The sequence below is a fragment of the Cynocephalus volans genome, chromosome 4 (assembly GCF_027409185.1).
Source record: "Cynocephalus volans isolate mCynVol1 chromosome 4, mCynVol1.pri, whole genome shotgun sequence".
Taxonomy (NCBI): Eukaryota; Metazoa; Chordata; class Mammalia; order Dermoptera; family Cynocephalidae; genus Cynocephalus; species Cynocephalus volans.
Genome location: NC_084463.1, coordinates 160,948,737 through 160,954,286, shown reverse-complemented (window position 1 = coordinate 160,954,286; position 5,550 = coordinate 160,948,737).

Here is a 5,550-nt window from a genome sequence, read left to right as displayed (position 1 = left end):
GATTTACAAAAAGCAATGAACACCAGAAACGGTTATGGTAACTACATGGGTAAACATATAAGATTTTTTCTTATTATTTAAATCACTTTGAAAGATGACAAAGGATAACAAGGAAACATTATGAACACTTTATGCCAATAAATTCAATGACCTATGTGAAATGGACAAACACTTAAAAGATACAAATGGCTGGAACTGATTCAAGAAGAAATATAAAATATAAATAGCATAGGCCTATTTCTGTGGAGTACACTAACATTTATAAAGCAAATGTATTTCACAGGGCCTAGTTTCCAAAGCCCTGCAGTTTCAGGTTTAGCCTAACTTCTTAAAATTACATATAGAAATGTGAACCTTGCAAAAGACAGGAAACTTTCCCCAGGCTAAAGTCTTTGTTGAAGATAAGAATTGTAAAATAGCAAAGTTGCTGGCTTTCAAGGACAGATGCCCTTGAGAGCAGGTTCACCTACTGATTGTTATGTAAAAATACTGAGGAAACTGCTATGGGAGAGGACAGTGTTTGCTAAGAACAAGCTTTTGTTGGTGGATTGACTTAACCTTTTGCAAATTGCATTATGGAATGTCACTTCATTATTTCACTGATGTTACCAGCTTCTATTGTTAAACTGTACTTAGCCATAACTCCGCCTACATTCTTTTTCTGTAACTTTCTGGCCTGGAGAATAAATACTGAGGCAGAACCCCAGTTCAATGTTAGTTTCCCAAGGAGGAATCCCTCTCTCTTGTGGGTTCCGGGAAGTTAACCCCTTTGGGGTGTCTCACTGCTCAGAGGAAATGGGCTTTGAGTAATCCTTTGCATCTCCATCACCCAGGGGAGAGAGGTGGCAAATTTGTGTGAGGACAAAGAGAGTGCAACATATTTCTATTTTAGAAATTGAATTCATATATCAAAACCTTCCAACAAAGGAAATGCCAGGCCAAGATGGCTCACTGATGAATTCTATCACAGTTAAGGAAGAAATAACACCAATCCTACACAAATTCTTTCAGAAAATAGAGAAGGAAGGCACACTTCTGTATTAGGGTTCTCCAGAGCTACAGAATCGACAGGATATATTATAGACATATGAGAGGGGATTTATTAGGGGAATTAGCTCATGCAATTGTGAAGAGAAGTCCCATGATAGGCCATCTGCAAACTGGATACCGGTAGCGTGGCTCAGTCCAAGTCTGAAGGCCTCAAAACCAGGGAAGCTGATGGTGCTGTTTGTGTAAGTCCTGGAACCCAAAAGCTGAAGGGTCTTGAGCTCTGATGTTCACAGACAGGAGAGAAGAGTGTATCCCAGCTCCAGTGGATAGAGAGACCGATTTGTCTTTTTTCTCCATTTTTTGTTCTCTTGGGGCTCCCAGTGGATTGGATGGTGCCCGCCCATATTGAAGATGAATCTTTCCCACCCAGTCCACTCAGGTTCTCATGCTAAATCTCTTCTGGAAGCACCCTCATGGACACACCTAAAAAGATAGCTTTACTAGGTTTCTCAGTGTTCCTTAATCTAATCAAGTTGACACCTAGAATTAACCTTCACAAGTCCAACCCTTGTCAAGTGATCAGAGAATTCCCCATGAGGCCACAGGTGCAGGCTGGGGAGAGACGGCAGTGCAGCAGGAGTAGGAACCATGGGCATTTGGGCCACTTCTTCATGTAACTTACTTGTGCCTTCAGGACCTGCTCGGGCCCAATCATGTATATACCACTTCCATTTGATGATCAAGGGCTGCTGTGCACGTTCACCCTCATGGCTTCCTGGGTCCAATAACACCCAGTTTATGATGGGCAGCTCAGGTTGCATGGTAACTTGATGGCCCATAGTCAAGCGTTCAGATTGAACTAAGGCCCAGTAGCAGGGTCAGAGCTGTTTCTCAAAAGGAGAGTAGTTATCTGCGGATGATGGTAGGGCCTTGCTCCAAAATCCTATGGGTCTCTGCGTGATTCACCTATAGGGCCCTGCCAAAGGCTCCAAACAGCATGCCTACCTGCCACTGACACCTCAAGGGTCATTGGGTCTGCTGGATCATGTGACCCAAGATTCAGAGCAGCTTGCACAGCAGCCTGGACCTGTTGCAGAGCCTTCTCCCATTCTGGGCCCCACTCAAAACTAGCAGCCTTTCGGGTTACTCGGTAGATGGGCCAGAGTAATACACCCAAATGAGAAATATGTTGCCTCCAAATCCAAATAGGCCCACTAGGTATTGTGCTTTTTTCTTAGTTGTAGGAGGGGCCAGATGTAATGACTTATCCGTCACCTTAGAAGGGATATCTCAACATGCCTCACACCATTGAACCCCTAGAAATTTAACAGAGGTAGAAGCCCCTGTATTTTAGTTGGATTTATTTACCATCCTCTGACACACAAATGTCTTACTATAAGTCCAGAGTAGTCGCTACTTCATGCCCACTGGGTCCAATCAGCAGGGTGTTGTCACCTCGCTGGCACTGTAACTGTGAATTTAAAAGGCCATTCCACTGTTCTATCAGACCCACTCCTTCAGGATGATGGGGAATACAGTAAGACCAGCGAATTCCATGAGCGTGAGCCCATTGCCACACTTCTTTGGCTGTGAACTCAGTTCCTTGGTCAGAAGCAATGCTGTGTGGAATACCATGATGACGGATAAGGCATTCCATGAGTCCACAGATAGTAGTTTCGGCAGAAGCGAGCCCGTAGAGGGCACCTCAGGCCTGTTCCCCAAGACCCTTCTGTCTCCCTAGGCCTCGGGCCTGTAATGGAAGGGTTGGCCCCAGAGGCTTCTGCATTGAATCTTAAAGCTGGAGAATCATGTACTTTGACTACGTATTTGACGTCCTCGGCACACTGGTGTGGAGGTTGAGTCCCCAAGTTCTCAGGCAGCTCCACTTCTATGGCTTTCCCGGTCTGGCCATGCTTTAGCTCTTGCAGGCTGGCATCGCACACCAGTAGCTCCACAATTCTGGGGTCTCTATGGCAGGCTCACTGCCAGGACTCCACTAGACACACCACTGATAGGGCTTCTCTGCTGCAACTCCAACCCTACATTTTCTCTCAGCATTGCTCCAGCAAAGACTGTATGGGGTGAATCCACCCCCATGACAGATCTCTTCCTGGGCCCCCAGGCTTTGCTATAAATTCTTTGAAATTGGGGTGGAGGCTCCCAAGCCTCACAGCTCTGGCATTCTGTGAGACTACAAACTTAACACCACATGGATGCCACCAAAGCTGTGTGTCCAGTCACACCTGGGGCCAATTTAGCCATGGCTGGAGCAGCCAAAGCAGCTGGGGTGCTGGTGTGGGGAGCAGCTTCCCCACGTGTCCCTGGGCAGCATTTCATGCTGGGAAGGCAAATCCATAGCCAGAGTAAGTGCCTACTCCAGCAAGGACAAAATGCTGCCACTTCCATGATGGAAGCAGTGCAAGGTAATCAACCTGCCACCAGGTGACTGGCTGATCACCCCAGGAATGGTGCCATATTGGGCATTCAGTGTTGGTCTTTGCTGCTGGCAGATTGGGCATTCACATGGGAAACAGATATCTTCACACCCTTTGCCCATTCAGAGAAGTCTATCCACATCTCTTCCCCAAATATACCTCTCACCAATTTTCCAGTCATGTTCCTTCCAAGTCCCTGAACATCCAGCCAAACCATTGGCTACAGCCCGTGAATCAGTGTACAATAGCACACCTGCCCATTTCTCCTTCCAATCAAAGTACACAACCAGGTGCAGAACCTGAAGTTCTGCTCATTGAGAAGATTTGCCCTCACCACTGTCCTTCAAGGATGTCCCAGAAAGGGGCTGGCACTGCAGCTGTCCACCTTTGGGTGGTGCCTGCATATTGTGCAGAACCATCTGCAAACCAGGCCTTAGTCTTCTCTTCCTCTGTGAACTGATTTCTCCCTTTTTGAATGGAAATATGTACCCTATGCTTGTCCCACCATTGTATCTTGGAAATAGATGACTTGTTTTGATTTCACAGATGGGACTTTGAGACTTTGGACTTTTGAGTTGAAACAAGTTAAGACACTAGGGATGGAATGAATGTATTTACCTGTGAGAAAGACATGAACTTTGGGGGTTAGGGGTAAAATACTGTGAATTGATTGAATTGTTTCCCCTAAAGTTCGTGTATTAGAAGCTTAATTCCCACTGCAACTGTTGAGGGTGGGAGATCCTATTATGGTAATTGAAAGGTGGGGCCTTGAAGAGGTGATCAGACTGCAGGACCATGTGGTAATGAATGGATTAACAATGGTGCTCGTTCACGTGGTTCTGAGGGCTTTCAAAGGAGAATGCATGAGGAACTATGTCTGTCTCTGCTCCATTTTCTGCCATGTGAGACCCCTGCATTGCTGTAAAGCCACAACCAAAGAAGACCCTCACCAGATGTGTTCCCTGGTCTTTGGACTGCCCAGCCTCTGAAACTGTAAGCAATAAATTTCATTTTCTTATAATCACCCAGTTTCAGGTATTTATGTTATAAGCAACAGAAATGGACTAATATTGAAAACTGATACCAGAGAAGTGGAGTGTTTCTTATAACAGATACTTGAAAATGTAGAAGCAGCTTTGGAACTGGGTAATGAGCAAAGGCTGGAGGAATTTGAAGGAGTGGGCTAGAAAAAGCCTAGCTGCTGGTGGGAGTTTAAAAGACAAGAAAACTATGGAAAGTTTGGAACTTTTTAGAGACTGGCTGATGGTGGTGAGCAGAATGCTGATAGAAAAAGGGGCAGTAAAGGCCACTCTGAGAAGATCTCAGAGGTAAATGTAACCGAGCACACAGGTCCTGCCTGAGGCTCCCCCAAATTTGATATCAAACACACAGGTCCAGCTACATGTCTCCAGACAAAAACAACTCAGAAGTCAAATGCTGGTGAAAACGGAAGTCAGATTTTATTCACGGATATCAATGACCTGATGAGAGATGTCAGGCTAGCCCATCTGGTAAACCTGAAGGGCAATGGCCAGTCTAAAGCCATCTCAAAGACTCAGGTTTACTGAGGGGTTTATAAAGAGGGGGTTAAGGGAATTGAACATGGGAAATGAAAAGCAGGAGGAAGGGGCATGAGAGCAGAGACAGCTTCATGCAATGTCTCAGGCGCAAAGTCTCACCAAGAGTATGTGGTTTCTGCTCCTGTCTTTGCTGTTATCTCAGGGTCTGGGGAGTACGTGCAAGTCTGCAGCTCCAGGCTGATTGGAAAACAACTTTATATTCATGTAAATAATGTCATTTTGCCCCAAAACCAAGGTTCAAAATATCAAATAACCATGGGAAAAGAGGGAACTCAGAGAAATGCATGTCAAGACAAAAAACTGTGTCTTTTGAAAATTTGCTGACAGCCCATGCACAGTTAGGTCCCAACATGGCTTCAGTCCTGCTCACTCCAACAAAGGGACTTATTGGAAACTAGGGCAAAGATCACCCTTGCTATGAACTGGCAAGGAATTTGGCTGCATTCTGTTCATGCCCAAAAGTTTTATGGAATGTGGAACTTAAAACATGCTGACCCAGGGTATTTGGCTGAAGAAATTTCTAAGCAGCAAAGCATTAAGGAAGC